This window comes from Oncorhynchus clarkii, chromosome 7 (genome assembly GCF_045791955.1).
Source record: "Oncorhynchus clarkii lewisi isolate Uvic-CL-2024 chromosome 7, UVic_Ocla_1.0, whole genome shotgun sequence".
NCBI classification, from domain to species: domain Eukaryota; kingdom Metazoa; phylum Chordata; class Actinopteri; order Salmoniformes; family Salmonidae; genus Oncorhynchus; species Oncorhynchus clarkii.
In genome coordinates, this window is record NC_092153.1 from 29,418,779 (window position 1) to 29,436,939 (window position 18,161).

Consider the following 18,161-nt stretch of genomic DNA (forward strand, 5'->3'; position numbering starts at 1 on the left):
CATTAGTGCAATTTATCCACTGATATAGGTGTAATTTCTCACCCCTTTTGGCTGTATGAAAGTTAATTTCCCCTCAGACACACATTTGTTCTTTCATATTATGAAGGTAATTTGTGTCAAATGTACTTTTCCCCACTCATTCACCCCATCTCTTTACGTTGAGTCGCCTGACTGCATCCAGACTATGTCAAAGGCCCATCCTGGAACCTAATGCAGCTTGGAGTGATCGGATGACAGAAGTCACATTTAGGTACCAGGTGTAACTGAGGCCATAGATGCTTCATATCCATTACTTTGCGTGTTTTATATACTATGACTGAATGTGTTTCTTTCTGTGTTGCAGGGGCAGTCAAGAAATGGAACAGCAAGGCCACAGAACATGACATAAGCAGAGCTGTGGGAGACCACCTCAAGCCCCTGGTAGAGCCAGGGGTGGTGTTTACCACTCCACCACGCCTTCAGCAGGCTTGAAAAGTGGAATTGATCTGTTTGATCCATTTGTTTGTTTCAGTTTTCAGTAGTTGAATCCTGTGATGTTTTGTTCATTTCAACATTTTTCATTTTCAACAAATGCACTGGGTTGGTTGAAAAGTGATACTAAACTTACATACCATGCACTATATTGACATAGTGGAAGATATACTAAATTGATACTGTTTTTCATACTAAGATGGACCATGCACTATATTGACATGGTAGAAGATAGCATGAAAAACAGTATAAATTCAATCTGAGATGGACCAAGATATGCCTTTGCACATATTTGTTCATTGGTTTAGCAAGAGTCTGTTGATTGGTTCATTTGTTTTGCAATATGATCAAATCAAGCTTTATTTATATAGTACATTTCAGACATGGATTCAAGACAATGGCTTCACAGGAAAAAAACAAATAAAAATAAACTGAAATATTTAGTACACAACAAACAGAAACTTAACTGAAAGACTGAGCATTTTAAGGAAATGTCATTGATTAAAATATTAACAATTGGATGCAACATCCAACACAAAATATAAGCTTGTTTTACTCCAATATTTGTTCTAATGTTCTCCATCAAGAAACCCAAAAAACTAAAGTCAAATTAAACATTACAGGAATTGTAAATATGAAATATCAAATATACACCCATTTGTTAATAAGTATTGGCAATAATTAACTTAATGAATGGTGAGACATGGAATAATAAAACATGTATCTTTGTCAGGCGGAATGTTTGAAATATGAGGTGATTTGATTCATACTTCTTCAGTCGTGGAATAAAGACAATTAGCATTTGAATGTTGTAAAGAAATACTGGAGTGATGTAGGATTGTTAATAAAATGTATTATACTGCATCCATGTGAATCGGTGACAAGTACGTTGAAATTAATTTATCAAGTCATTGAAAAAAGACCTGAAAATATTTTTATTTTATTTTATAAACAAAACACGACATCATCATACAAACAACATCACACCTGCTCTTTTTTTGTTAGTCACTTTTTGTTAATTTACATAATAGTAATAGATGTAAACAGATGGCTGCATTTTGATTCAAGAGGGTCACCAACATGATAAGTGTAACACAGCTCTTTTTTTTTGTTAGCACATTTTTGTTAAATCACATAAATAATACTCTCAATTCAAAGCCTGGATTTTTCCCCTGAGGCTAAAATCCATATCATGCTAAAATCAAATGAACAGGGGGCAAACACTTAGGGTGCTACATTGTGAAATTCATTCAAATACTCAGACTACAATGTTAAAACATTCTACATTGTGACAATATTTCATTGATATCGTGAAACATCTCCTTCATGTATGCATTTTCTGATGTTTGATTAGATATATTTTATCAGAGTATCTCTTGTCACATTGATCATAGCCATAAGGTTTCTCTCATGTGTGTGTCCGCTGGTGTGATATCAGGCTGTTTGACTGAGTAAAACTCTTCCCACATTGATTACAGCTATGAGATTTCTCTCCTGTGTATTCTTTGGTGTGATTTCAGGCTGCTTGACTGAGTAAAACTCTTCCCACATTGATTACAGCTATAAGGTTTCTCTCCTGTATGTATTCTCTGGTGTATTTTCAGATAGACAGATGTAGCAAAACTCTTCCCACATTGATCACATCTAAAAGGTTTCTCTCCTGTGTGTATTCTCTGGTGTATCTTCAGATAGCCAGATGTAGCAAAACTCTTCCCACATTGAGTACAGCTGTATGGTTTCTCTCCTGTGTGTGTTATCTGGTGTGATATCAGGCCGCTTGACTGAGTAAAACTCTTCCCACATTGATCACAGCCATAAGGTTTCTCTCCAGTGTGTATTCGCTGGTGGGATTTCAAGTTGCTTGGCTTAGTAAAACTCTTCCCACATTGATCACAGCCAAAAGGTTTCTCTCCAGTGTGAATTCTCTGATGTATTTTAAAGTCTACTGAAGAGGTGAATCTCTTCCCACAGTCTGAGCAGCAATGAAGATTCTCTCCAGTGTGTATTCTCAGGTGTAGTTTAAGTGAATCTGATTTTAAGTAACTCTTTCCACAGTCAAAACAGTGGTGAGGTTTCTCTCCTGTGTGTACTCGCTGGTGTATTCTCTTATGTAGTTTAAGTGAATCTGATCTTGAATAACTCTTCCCACAGTCAGAGCAGTGGTGAGATTTCTTCCCTGTGGGTCTCTGCAGGTGTTTCTTGAGGTGTTCTGATCTGGAGAGACACTTCTCTGCCTCGTCAGCATCATGATGTTGTTGAGGATCCCCAGAGGATCCACAATAGTCCTGTCTCTCTCCTGTGTGAACAACAAAGTTAGACAGATGGTTAAAGGCTCAAAACAGCAGAAATCCACTGTTTATTTGAGTTAAAAGGTGATGCCCAGAGCGTACCCATGAAGTTGTTCAACAATTGACGTCTGTTAAATTATTTGACAAATGTCTTAAAACAGTCAAGTGAGCAACAATTTTATATTGTTTTCACATTAGTAGTAAAATCGATGATTGGAGAAATAAGTTATTAAAGTTGCTGAAACTCTAAGCAGTGTGCCAGACGACTTTTGGTCTCCAATTTTGGCCCCTTTCTGTGTTTGCTAAAAATGGCCGCACGAGGGCGGAGCACACACAATTTGGATGCAGAAACTCCTCCCTGCTAATGAGGAAACCGCAAGTTATGGATGTAGTATATCTAGTAATGAGGAAACCACTAGTTATGGATGTAGTATATCTGGTAATGAGGAAACCACTAGTTATGGATGTAGTATATCTGGTAATGAGGAAACCACTAGTTATGGATGTAGTATATCTGATAATGAGGAAACCACTAGTTATGGATGTAGTATATCTGGTAATGAGGAAACCACTAGTTATGGATGTAGTATATCTGGTAATGAGGAAACCACTAGTTATGGATGTAGTGTATCTGGTAATGAGGGAACCACTAGTTATGGATGTAGTATATCTGGTAATGAGGAAACCACTAGTTATGGATGTAGTATATCTGGTAATGAGGAAACCACTAGTTATGGATGTAGTGTATCTGGTAATGAGGGAACCACTAGTTATGGATGTAGTATATCTGGTAATGAGGAAACCACTAGATATGGATGTAGTATATATGGTTGGAGCAAAAATGGTGAGCGAAGATTTTAGTTTTTCACAATGTATTCTGAATATTACAGCGCAAGATCAGAAATGCTACTCAAGGAAACTAATTTTAAGCGCTGTGTCGCTATTTACTAATTCACCACCGTGGGGGAAAACTCAGGGGAGGTCTCATAGGCTGACAGCAAAAATAGCCTCCATTTACAGGTAAAATATGAGTGCATTTCACACTACTTTCGGTTTCTAATTGTCAGGCTCGCTTGAATCTCCTGCTTTGTGTAATGTTTGTGTTTGTCTCAAATCAACTGCTTCATACTTAAAAAACACTTAAACCAGTAAAATGCTCATTGGCTAGCTTTTCCATCAGCCTGACAATGAGGGTTTGTAAACTAAGTGTTTGCCAAATTGGCCCATAACTTCACCTAACAATAACATACACCTACTGTAGGACCCATAACTTCACTAACAATAACATAGACCTACTGTAGGACCCATAACTTCACCAAACACCATAGACCAAGGACTATAAATCATTTAATATTTCAGGTGAAACATGGAATCTAAAATGTCTTTGTCACGACATTTTATAACCTGATCACCAGATAATTTTGTGAATAATCCCACTAGACTACTCTTTAATGTATTGTCATTCTAAATGTCCCGAATAAAGGAAAATAGCTCTGTGTGTTGTTCAATAGCCTATCCATCAAGGAACCGTTCTCTACACATTATGAGCTAAGTATCTCTGTGCGCAAACAGACTAACGAGACGCTACTGTAAATCAAGCAGACAATAACACATTATAAACATCAATTTGTTAAGGATGTTTAATCCAACGTGGAGCACGGCATAACTGTCTTTACCAGAGTAATGAATGAAGAAGCACTTTGGTTGTTGTTGCATGTCGTGATGTTTGTCATGTGACTGTCATTCAGAAAATGATTTCCTGGATCAGCTGATGATAGTTGAACATGTGACTGTAACTAAATAGCTACAGAATTAAATATTATGTGTAATTATTGAAGAACCGCATTAATGACAGTATCCATTTGGGTGTTGTCAATAAAGTTAAGGTGACTCTCGGTTAGAACCATTGGATTTAGCAAACTCTGAAATGATTTAGGATTTCTGTGTCCATGAAAACTGTTTTCCCAGCATAATATAAGGCAAACACTAAATGTTATGTAGGTAGAGTGCATTTCAGAGATCTGAATACAAAAAAACTGTACTAACAGGAAAATAACCGAAACCACAAGGCCAAATCTACACTGGAGGAGCTTACCAAGATGACATTGAATGTTCCTGGGTGGCCTAGTTACAGTTTGGACTTAAATCATATTGAAAGTCTATGGTAAGACTTGAAAATGGCTTTCTAGTAATGATCAACAACCAACTTGACCGAACAGGAAGGATTATAAAAAGAATAATGAATTTTCACATGAAAATCAGTCGCCTATTGGATGACATCACGACTTCCCATCAAGACAACTCCTTGAATACCTTACTATGACATCACTCACAACTTCTTGTTTCCAGTTGTTTAAAAAAAACACTATTTTGCTCAAAACATTTATTTGTTTCCCTTTAGTGTGTTTATACTTTACTGTATTTATATGTCACTTTTCAACAGGAAAATGTGAAAAATCACTGGAGGACGTCATGAACAATTCATACAGTACAAAAACATATTCAAGTGTAGAACGCCCTTTTAAAAATCATACATTAGTTCAACAACTGCAGAGTTTGTGCCCCTGTTTTATAAGATAGTACTCACTGTATTTACTGGTGTTAATCAGATCAATGTCCCTGTTTTATAAGATAGTACTCACTGTATTTACTGGTGTTAATCAGATCAATGTCCCTGTTTTACAAGATAGTACTCACTGTATTTACTGGTGTTAATCAGTTCCCCAGTCTTCTCTTCTTCGTCCTCCTCTAAGGTGACAGTAATCTCCCCCTCTTCATCCTTCATTCCAAAAACGTCATTCTCTTCTTGTTTTACTGTAACATCTTCTTCTTCCTTCTCCTCTTTCACAACAATGTTCAGCCCCAGAGCTTCTTTCTCCGTCCAGCAGACCTCCTCTACTTTAACAGGAGGGGAGTAGTTTAGGGAACTCATGGTCGGTGATGTTTATCATTAGCGACAAGACTAGTGCTAACTTAACCAGCCAGCTACTATAGCTGACTAATACAAAATAACGTAATATTACATTAAATAGGTTAACAAGTAGATACAACAGAAGTGTGTCTAAAACACAGTAGCTAATATCCACCGAAAGCTTATAAATAGCTTGAATCTTTCGGCTAGCTACAGAGGTGGTTGACGAGCTGTTTCTGAAGAACCGTCCACTAGATTATACGTCATGCTGGCAGCGTCGCCTGAAAGACGCACATCGCCGTCTGCTGACTGGAGGGGAAACGCAGTTAAGGATCATATTTTATTTTCAGACAAAGATTATTTTAAATTGATTTAATTAAATAATACTATTATATTGAGACATACAAAGACAGGAATGTGTTGATTGATTAGTGTGAATAAAAAATGTTTACTACAGCACATTTAAGGCAGATTCATTTAAGTCATACTAAATCTAAATAAGTAGCTAGCTACTGTAGGTCTATACTGCTCCTACATGGTGTAACAATACATCATGTAGATGTATATAATGAACAGACTAGGTCTATACTGCTCCTACATGGTGTAACAATACATAATGTAGATAGATGTATATAATGAACAGACAAGGTCTATACTGCTCCTCCTACATGGTGGAACAATACATCATTTACACAGTGGGCAAAAAAGTATTTAGTCAGCCACCAATTGTGAAAGTTCTCCCACTTAAAAATATGAGAGAGGCCTGTAATTTTCATCATAGGTACACTTCAACTATGACAGACAAAAGGAGAGAAAAAATCCAGAAAATCACATTGTAGGATTTTAAATTAATTTTTTGCAAATTATGGTGGAAAATAAGTATTTGATCAATAACAAAAGTTTATCTCAATACTTTGTTATATACCCTTTGTTGGCAATGACAGAGGTCAAACGTTTTCTGTAAGTCTTCACAAGGTCTTCACACACTGTTGCTGGTATTTTGGCCCATTCCTTCATGCAGATCTCCTCTAGAGCAGTGATGTTTTGGGGCTGTTGCTTTGCAACAAGGACTTTCAACTCCCTCCAAAGATTTTCTATGGGGTTGAGATCTGGAGACTGGCTAGGCCACTCCAGGACCTTGAAATGCTTCTTACGAAGCCACTCCTTCGTTGCCCGGGCAGTGTGTTTGGGATCATTGTCATGCTGAAAGACCCAGCCACGTTTCATCTTCAATGCCCTTGCTGATGGAAGGAGGTTTTCCCTCAAAATCTCACGATACATGGCCCCATTCATTCTTTCCTTTACACGGATCAGTCGTCCTGGTCCCTTTGCAGAAAAACAGCCCCAAAGCATGATGTTTCCACCCCCATGCTTCACAGTAGGTATGGTGTTCTTTGGATGCAACTCAGCATTCTTTGTCCTCCAAACACGACGAGTTGAGTTTTTACCAGAAAGTTCTATTTTGGTTTCATCTGACCATATGACATTCTCCCAATCTTCTTCTGGATCATCCAAATGCTCTCCTCTGTCCTCCACTCGTTACCTGTATTAATGGCACCTGTTTGAACTTGTTATCAGTATAAAAGACACCTGTCCACAACCTCAAACAGTCACACTCCAAACTCCACTATGGCCAAGACCAAAGAGCTGTCAAAGGACACCAGAAACAAAATTGTAGACCTGCACCAGGCTGGGAAGACTGAATCTGCAATAGGTAAGCAGCTTGGTTTGAAGAAATCAACTGTGGGAGCAATTATTAGGAAATGGAAGACATACAAGACCACTGATAATCTCCCTCGATCTGGGGCTCCACGCAAGATCTCACCCCGTGGGGTCAAAATGATCACAAGAACGGTGAGCAAAAATCCCAGAACCACACCGGGGGACCTAGTGAATGACCTGCAGAGAGCTGGGACCAAAGTAACAAAGCCTACCATCAGTAACACATTACGCCGCCAGGGACTCAAATCCTGCAGTGCCAGACGTGTCCCCCTGCTTAAGCCAGTACATGTCCAGGCCCGTCTGAAGTTTGCTAGAGCCTCTTAAAGAAGAAGTTACAGGTCTGTGAGAGCCAGAAATCTTGCTTGTTTGTAGGTGACCAAATACTTATTTTCCATCATAATTTGCAAATTAATTAATTAAAAATCCTACAATGTGATTTTCTGGAGAAAAATAATTCTCATTTTGTCTGTCATAGTTGAAGTGTACATATGATGAAAATTACAGGCCTCTCTCATCTTTTTAAGTGGGAGAACTTGCACAATTGGTGGCTGACTAAATACTTTTTTGCCCCACTGTACATCTACATACAAAAGTTCAAAAGTTTGGGGTCACTTAGAAATGTCCTTGTTTTTTAAAGAAAGCACTTTTTTGTCCATTATAATACAGTTTTTCTCAGTCACTTTGGTGCATTTCTTAGATCAAAAGTGCAATTCTTGATACTACTTGTACAAATTCCAAATCATCTAGTCACTTGTGCACATCATCAAAGCAATTTCTTATTCCTTTGAACAAATTGCAATTGATAATGTACAAGTGTCAGCTTTTTTCCACATTATCAATTGCTCATGTCATGTTGATCAAAATATAGTAGATGGTTCTCTGTTGAATAGTCCCCTCAAAACATCTAGGCATTAGTTCCTTGCATAAGCCATTACATGCAAAATTGTTGAACTATTTGTCATAAACTGTCAAGCATAGTTTTACACATTTCTATTAGACCTTTTGTACAAAAACGTGAATTGATGAATCGTGCAGGTGAAATTGACCCTCACTCATGAAGGAATGTAAAGTGTTAGTTCAACCAACACTCAACCAGTTGTCGAAATTGCTCAAAGGTGCATCTCATGAAGAATCAATTGGCAAGCATATATAAACAGACCACAACACAGAGTTGCAATTTTCCAATAATGGATGGACCAGGAAACGAACAGGGTCAACAGCCAAGAGGAGGAAGAAGAGGAGCAAGGATGCGTGGTGGAAGGCAAAACAGAGGAAGAGGCAGAAGAGGACATAGGATGACATAAGGGCCACTATTGTAGACCATGTTGTCAATCATGGCCTTACAATGGCTGAGGCGGGTCAAAGGGTGCAGCTGAATATTGGGAGATCAACCGTGTCCTCAATAGTTCAAACGTTTCGGAGAGAGAACAGGTATGTCCACCAATGTACAGTGCACTGTTACTGTATATAGGCAGTATACTGTATACTTCCTACAATGCTTCATATTACAGTAGTCCACTTGTATTTCACAGCATATAGAAATATACTCTATACAGATACATACTGCACCTTACATGCACCCACCTCTATGTTTTACAGTAAAATGTGTGTTCGCATAGTTTTTGTCCATGTGAAAGTGTGCGATGCATCACTGCATTTTTCCCCACATAGGACTGCAAGATTACCTCAAACCGGTGGCAGAGGACGCCTTTTCACACCTCAACAGGAGGAGGCTATTTGCACCATGGTCCTAGCAAACAATGCCATGAGACTCAGGGAAATACAAAGGACCATTATAGAAGACAACGATGTCTTTGAAAACATCCATACGGTTAGCATCTCAATCATTGACAGGGTGCTGCATAGAAACCAGATGAGTATGAAACAGCTGTACCGTGTACCATTCCAAAGGAATGAGGACAGAGTTAAGGAGCTACGGTACCAGTATCTACAGGTAAAACATATATCTATGTAACTACTTTACAGCAACATTTTATAGTGATACATAGTACAGTAAGCATAAACTGCACACATTTCCATTGCTGTGGAAGGAACATGCAATATATGTACATTTTATGTCACTCTTCCTTACCAAAACAAATTCAACTGTGTGTTCTGGAATATAGCGTATAATGGAGTTGGAATCAAGTGAACCCTCTCACAACTTTGTATACGTGGATGAGGCTGGCTTCAACCTGACCAAATGCAGAAGGCGGGGTCGGAATATCATCGGTCACAGAGCTACTGTGGATTTGCCAGGCCAACGGGGAGGAAATATCACCATGTGTGCTGCTATTTCGGAGCATGGTGTCCTAACCCATATCCCCCTTATAGGGCCATACAACACCCAGCATCTACTCAACTTTTTAGAGACTCTCTACAGGGCTCTCATCCCTGATGATGAGAGGGGTCTGTTTAGAGAGGATTTGCCAAAGTATGTGGACATTTGTGATAATGTGAGTTTCCATCGATCAAACATCATAAGGCAATGGTTTGTGACCCACCCGAGGATGCTCATAGAATTCCTCCCACCTTATTTACCATTCCTTAACCCAATTGAGGAGTTCTTTTCAGCATGGAGGTGGAAGGTGTACGATCGTCAGCCACACACACAGATGACCGTGCTAGCTGCAATGGATGCAGCATGTGAGGACATCACAGTAGACGCCTGCAGAGGATGGATAAGGCATTCCAAAAGATTCTTTCCACGTTGCATTGGAAGGGAAAATATCCGGTGTGATGTGGATGAGAATATGTGGGTCGACAGACAGGAACGTCTGGATGTGTAGACAGCACAACAGTACTGCGGGCAATGTTGTGCCTTAGGGGTGGTTTCCTGTGTTTCTTTCTAATTTAGTTGTTTTTTCCTTTGTGCCCCTTGGGTTGTCCAGTCTCTTTCAATCAATAACCCACATACAGTAATATGTAAATAGTACTGTTGAAATTGATATATGCCATAGAAGTGCAGCCTTGTGCATTTTCAATACAGTAACTGTCATCCAAACTGTAGCCTAAGTTTACATCAGGTAATACTGTCAAAGTACACAGTTACATTGACAACATGCCTAAACATTTTGAAGACCTTGTTCGTGAACAATGACTCAATGACTTATCATTCTGATGGCACTGACATGATCATTGGCATGAATATTTACTTTTGAGAGATGTACTAAGGATTTTTAGTGACTGACTAGCTTTAGAAACATATCTATTGTATTTCGCAGTTTGTACAAATTCTGAGAAATGCACGTATTATTTTGCACATGTTAGGGATGATGTGAAAAATGCACCAAAGCGACTGAGAAAAACTGTAACATAACATTGATCAGAAATACTGTGTAGACATTGTTAATGTGGTAAAAAAAGATCTGCGATCTGGCCAAGATAAAGCAAAGCAGTGAGACACAAACAACAACTTGTTCTTTAACAAAGCTTTTGTAAACAGTGTTGTTGCATAACAATTAGGCAGTAGAACAACAATAATCATCACCCTCTTGACCAATCTTCCCTCCCCTATAATTGGGTTTGATTCAGACCCTGCCAGTGTGCCAGATGGTCATTGGGTTTGATTCAGACCCTGTCAGTGTTCCAGGTGGACATTGGGTTTGATTCAGACCCTGTCAGTGAGCCAGGTGGATATTGGGTTTGATTCAGACGCTGTTGGTGTGCCAGGTGGACATTGGGTTTGATTCAGACCCTGTCAGTGTGCCAAGTGGACATTGGCTTTGATTGAGACCCTGTCGGTGTACCAGGTGGACATTGGGTTTGATTCAGACCCTGTCAGTGTGCCAGGTGGATATTGGGTTTGATTCAGACGCTGTTGGTGTGCCAGGTGGATATTGGGTTTGATTCAGACGCTGTTGGTGTGCCAGGTGGACATTGGCTTTGTTTTTTGACCCTGCCAATGGCCAGAAATGTATTCCAAGGTCAGAAACTTATAACCACAGAACCACCCCAGACCTTTCATGCATGACTAAAAACACCTAAGAAATTAGATATACTGCCATGGTTTAGTTTGTCACCGCCTCAGACACCATTCACAATGCTGGCTGAGATATGAGTAAAACATGACATATTATTTCCTAACCATTCACAATGCTGGCTGAGGTACGAGTAAAACATGACATATTATTTCCTAACCATTCATAATGCTGGCTGAGGTACGAGTAAAACATGACATATTATTTCCTAACCATTCACAATGCTGGCTGAGGTACGAGTAAAACATGACATATTATTTCCTAACTGTAAAAAACTCCCCACTCCTTAATCAACTAGTTTCTCACTGTTAAACCAGAAGAACATGAGTTGTGTCCTTTAGACTGTTAGTCCATAATCATATTCAGCTACTTAGGTGTCATGTATTGTCATGTTATATTCTCTATAAAGAAACATCTCCAAGTGAAATAAAGTTGATAAGATACTATTAATAGACATTAAATAAAAAATGGTTGTTCAGAAATCATTAATTATCTTGTTGCTCTCATGAAATGTACAAAATATTTGAATAATTGCAAGGATCATAGTTGCATATTGCACGTGGACTGTAAGAAATCCTGAAAGTATTGAAATGCCTGGAGGGGATGTGTTAATTCATAACCCATCATTTATACCTGTTAATTCATAACCCATCATTTATACCTGTTAGAGAGAATAAAGTAGACGGCACGGGTCAAAATTTTGATTTATGACCCTGTGTCCATGATGACATATACATGTCCAAATATGGGCCTCCGGCCAGGATATCCTGTTCCTGTGGTCACGTGTTAGAGGGTGTGTTATTTTATATCTATATTGCATCCTATGAAGTTGTCATGCTGATTGATGTCTAGGGACCTGGTTAAACTGGGGGGGTTCTGTGTTTGAACTTTTGAAAGAGTATGGCTCCACACCCCCAGTTTTATTGCCCTTATGGTTGTTATCTAATGAAGCAGGAATGTCCGGGGTATTGGCTGTGGCAGACGCATTATAAATAAATAAAAGTCCAGAACAAGGCATGCGACCCCAGAACAGTAAACAAGATTTTTAAACATGGATTTTGTGATCAGTGGCAAAGCTGTGATGACTGTAACAATGGAAGCAGGACCGCGGCTGAAACATAGAGAAAGTATAATGACGCAATATACGATGCGCCAAACAAGTGGTTTCTAAGTGTGTATAGAACCCAGATACCGCCCGCAACTGCGCTGAAAGATCAAGTGCTGATGTCTAATGGACAGCAATGGGGGTATCTGTTTGATTACTTGGCCTGTAGCCGAAGGAGAAGAATATACCGACAAGACATTAGGATTGGACTATGGGGTTGAAGACTGGACGGTTTTTCGCCAGGTTTTGTGTCCCGAACTGAGACTTATCACCAAGGGGTATAGCTTGTTCACAGGCTACGAGACCCGTTGGGAAGGTACCCCTGACTCCTCAGGAAGAGTATTTCACAGGGTGAAAATACAAAGAAAGAATGGACTTCCATGTGGCTGCGTGGAGTTCTACATCAGCAACGAGGAAATCCGCAACCAAAACATTTGTGATGGAGGCTTGGTCGGGGATTTTATGTTGTGCATGCTTATTTCTTTTAAAAGTTGGGATTTAATGGAATTGAAAATGTTGGAGTTGTTGGACGCTCTGTTTGTACAGAGCCAACAGCGACAGAGCATTGTTCGGCTAAAGAAGTGCATAATATATACGAATCCTGAGGATTATGATTCAAAGGAGACCCAGGAAGGTACATCGTCAGAAGGGTCACTCCCCGAAGAAAACTAAGTACGCGGCTGCGTTAACCACGCCCTGATACCCAGAGGGCTGGTTCAACAATAAAAGGAGGGTCCTTAAAACCTACAGTTCTTCACTTACGCATTAACCATGGATATTCCTACCACATACCAGGACTCCGAAACGTCATGGGGGCCTGACCCTAAGGATTGTATGCCTCGCAGCCCAACATTCTACTCCCCCCCGGCAAGACCCACGACACCCCCTACATGTACACAGCCTAAGGACGTGTTTGATGGGGTGGTCAGTACTATTTTTGTGGACACCATCAAGGCCTCTGTAGCCACGCTTTTAGACGTGGTGATTGGAGAGTATATACGAGAAAAATGCATCGGTTGTGAGATCAATCACCCCAGCCAGCGCAGACATCCATGCCTATACGAACCCCCAAGATACTACTTATTCAACCATTTTGAGGCGCTGGTGAAAAGACTTTGGTCCTGCAGGTTTATACCATCGCTGGTCAGAGCCCTGGAGTCTGTGGGTCTTGTGCCGTCTATTCCCAGAGTTTACGGGGTAACCGAGGCTTTCCTACATGAACTGAAGGAGGCGATTTACATCCACGAGAAACTCAAAGAAATCCGGCACACCCTGGTGGACGATAACAAATACATGTCACGCCCTGGCCTTAGTATTTTGTGTTTTCTTTATTATTGTGGTTAGGCCAGGGTGTGACATGGGTGATTATGTGTTTGTCTTGTCTAGGGGTTTTGTAGATTGATGGGGTTGTGTGTAGTATAGTATTCTAGGTAAGTCTATGGTTGCCTAGAGTGTAACTCAATCAGAGGCAGGTGTTTATCATTGTCTCTGATTGGGAACCATATTTAGACAGCCATATTCTTCCATCTTCCATATTATTTTGTGGGTGATTGTTCCTGTCTCTGTGTTTTGCACCAGTTAGGACTGTTTTTGGTTTTCCACGGTTTCTTGTTTTGAAGAATTATATTGTTCACGTTATCATCTTTATTAAAGATGTTTATAAATAACCATGCTGCATTTTGGTCCGCCTCTCTTTCACCAGAAGAAAACCGTAACAGAATCACCCACCACAACAGGACCAAGTGGCGTGGTGACAGGCAGCGGCAGCAGGAGCAGCGAAGTCAGGACTATACGACTTGGGAGGAAATAAACAGGTGGGCGGTCGACCAAGGGAGAGTGTCGGAGCCCGCCTGGGATTCGCTGGAGCAGTGCGAGGAGGGTTATAGGAGAATGGAGTTGGAGAGACGAGCACGGTGGCGTGGATGGAAGCCCGAGAGTCAGCCCCAATAATGTATTGGGGGGTGGCACACAGGGAGTATGGTGAAGCCAGGTAGGAGACCTGCGCCAACTTCCTGTGCTTACCGGGGGGCTAGAGAGACCGGGCAGGCACCGTGTTATGCTGTGGAGCGCACAGTGTCTCCAGTGCGGGTGCATAGCCCAGTGCGGTATATGCCAGCTCCTCGTATTGGCCGGGCTAGAGTGTGCATCGAGCCAAGTGCCATGAAGCCGGCTCTACACATCTGGTCTCCAGTGCGTCTCCTTGGGCCGGCGTACATGGCACCAGCCTTGCGCATGTTGTCCCCGGTTCGCCTTCACAGCCCAGTGCGGGCTATTCCGCCTCGCCGCACTGGCAGGGCGACCGGGAGCATTCAACCAGGTAAGGTTGGGCAGGCTCGGTGCTCAAGAGCTCAAGTGCGCCTGCACGGTCCGGTCTATCCAGTACCACCTCCACGCACCAGCCCTCCGGTGGCAGCTCCCCGCACCAAGCTTCCTGTGCGTGTCCTCGGCCCAGTACCACCAGTGCCGGCATCACGCACCAGGCCTACAGTGCGCCTCCAGCGCAGCCAGAGTCTCCCGCCTGTCCAGCGCTGCCGGAGTCTCCCGTCTGTCCAGCGCTGCCGGAGTCTCCCGCCTGTCCAGCGCTGCCAGAGTCTCCCGCCTGTCCAGCGCTGCCGGAGTCTCCCGCCTGTCCAGCGCTGCCGGAGTCTCCCGCCTGTCCAGCGCTGCCGGAGTCTCCCGCCTGTCCAGCGCTGCCGGAGTCTCCCGCCTGTCATGAGCCGCCAGAGTCTCCCGCCTGTCATGAGCCGCCAGAGTCTCCCGCCTGTCATGAGCCGCCAGAGTCTCCCGTCTGCCAGGATCCGCCAGAGCCGCCAGTCTGCCAGGATCCGCCAGAGCCGCCAGTTTGCCAGGATCCGCCAGAGCCGCCAGTCTGCCAGGATCCGCCAGAGCCGCCAGTCTGCCAGGATCCGCCAGAGCCGCCAGTCTGCCAGGATCCGCCAGAGCCGCCAGTTTGCCAGGATCCGCCAGAGCCGCCAGTCTGCCAGGATCCGCCAGAGCCGCCAGTCTGCCAGGATCCGCCAGTCTGCCAGGATCCGCCAGAGCCGCCAGTCTGCCAGGATCCGCCAGAGCCGCCAGTCAGCCAGGATCCTCCAGAGCCGCCAGTCTGCCAGGATCCGCCAGTCTGCCAGGATCCGCCAGAGCCGCCAGTCTGCCAGGATCCGCCAGAGCCGCCAGTCAGCCAGGATCTGCCAGTGCCGCCAGTCAGCCAGGATCCTCCAGAGCCGCCAGTCAGCCAGGATCCGCCAGTCAGCCAGGATCTGCCAGTCAGCCAGGATCCGCCATTCAGCCAGGATCCGCCAGTCAGCCAGGATCTGCCAGAGCCGCCAGTCAGCCAGGATCTGCCAGAACCACCAGTCAGCCAGGATCTGCCAGAGCCATCAACCTGCCTAAGCTTCCTCTCAGTCCCGAGCTTCCTCTCAGTCCCGAGCTAACCATCAGTCCCGAGCTGCCCCTCAGTCCCGAGCTATCCCTCAGTCCCGAGCTACCTCAGTCCCGAGCTGTCCCTCAGTCCCGAGCTGCCCCTCAGTCCAGTGGGGCCCATTGTTAGGGTTACTAGGCCAAGGTCGGCGGCGAGGGTCGCCAATCTAAGGACGCTAAGGAGGTGGGCTAAGGAGGGGGACAAAGACTAAGTTGGAGTGGGGTCCACGTCCCGCGCCAGAGCCGCCACCGTGGATAGACGCCCACCCAGACCCTCCCCTATGGGTTTAGGTGTGCGGCCGGGAGTCTGCACCTTTGGGGGATGTGTTTGTCTTGTCTAGGGGTTTTGTAGATTGATGGGGTTGTGTGTAGTATAGTATTCTAGGTAAGTCTATGGTTGCCTAGAGTGGTTCTCAATCAGGGACAGGTGTTTATCGTTGTCTCTGATTGGGAACCATATTTAGGCAGCCATATTCGTTTAGTATTTCGTGGGTGATTGTTCCTGTCTCTGTGTTTTGCACCAGTTAGGACTGTTTTCGGGTTTCCGCGTTTTCTTGTTTTGTAGAAGTATATTGTTCACGTAATTATCTTTATTAAAGATGTTTATAAATAACCACACTGCATTTTGGTCCGCCTCTCTTTCACCAGAAGAAAACCGTAATAATACAGGGAAGCTGTGGTGGCTGATTTGATGACTTTCTGGCTCTATAAACTCCAAGAGACCGAGTGACATTTTTGATATTTAGATGTAAAGCAATGTGTATACGATGTTAGAAAGAATAAATAAAAAAAATATTTTGAGAGAACTTACAAATGTTATGCATCAAATTATTGAAAATAAAGTGAACAATGTATCGTTCTACACAACCCACAATTCCAGGACTAATGTAGAGTGTGTGCTGAAAATGGAACAAATCATGAATCATGTACGACATGTGGACATGTCTACAATGGACACAATTGGTATCTGTTAAGGGAATTTTGATCAATAATGACTAATTATGTATACATTTCAATCAGGACTGACTAATCAGAATACTATTATGTTACTGTATATATACTAATCGGAATACTATTATGTTACTGTTTATGTACTAATCAGAATACTATTATGTTACTGTATATGTATGACTAATCCTAGTACTGAATATAATGTGTGTAAATATAATCAATAATTAGAACAATGACTGTCTGTTCCTTGGTAGAAATGAATGAACTATATCTTCAGACTGGCTAGAATGCTTATCTACACAAGAAGACCTTGGCTCATAAATTATATTAAATTGGTAAGGTGACGATGTGGGAAGGCTTGAGATACTGCCTTTGTACCAGGGAGGGAGAAGAGACGGGTTGGTACTGGAACTAATGACCTCATTTTCAGTTTATAACCTGTGGTAACCTGTATCGTGTTCAGTACTCTCGTGAATAAAGGCTGCTATTTGACTTTAAGACCGGGCTCTGTCCATTATTATAAAATAAGGGTCATACAAATTCTTATGAATTGACAGAGTGTTTAATTTTAATTGGGTATTAAAACAGAGGAATTAAATTCCTGTAACAGTATCCCGTCTTGGGGGTGAATCTGAAGAACTAGAAACAACTTTGTCTAAGATTTAACTTTATTTGTTTGAAACACCATTTAATTGTAACATGTATCATACTTATATAGCGGATGTGTGTGTTTTAAAAATTCAGCGACACAAGCCTGTTAATCTAAACCAAATATACAGGGTGTTGCATGATGTTATCATTGAGAAAACGGGGACATGTATCCTGCAACGAATTCTGAATTGTCTGTATACGTAATACATGTTTTCTTGAAAATAAAAATCTAAAAAATGAAAATGAAATGTTGTCGTTATTTGAAAGTGGCTCATTAACGTTATAGTACCTCAGAGAGGCAAGAAGGATGGCGGAGCAGATGTTGAAAAACATTTATAATAATCCCTCTTACCCTGGGTCTTATGGGGGTAAGGAACGTTTACAGAGAGCTATAGGCGAAGAAACAGATAAGGTTAAGCGATGCTAAAGTGAATGAGTGGTTATCAGAGCAGGATGAGCACACTCTACTTAAACCCGTAAGAAAACAATTTCCAAGAAATATAGTTTTTTCTACCCAACCATTGTCCCAATTTCAGGCGGATCTATGTGACATGCAGGCCCTTGCAGATAAAAATGATGTAAATCGCTACATGCTAACGGTTATAGATATTTTCTCTAAAATAGCTTTTGTCAGGGTCTTAAAAAATAAGAGTGGGGCAGAGGTG

General features: G+C 42.0%; 1 pseudogene; it reads right to left on the reverse strand.

The window, feature by feature from the left end:
- Positions 1-1,805: 1,805 nt before the first annotated feature.
- LOC139413173 (zinc finger protein 180-like) lies at positions 1,806-5,880 on the reverse strand (annotated as a pseudogene).
- Positions 5,881-18,161: the final 12,281 nt, after the last annotated feature.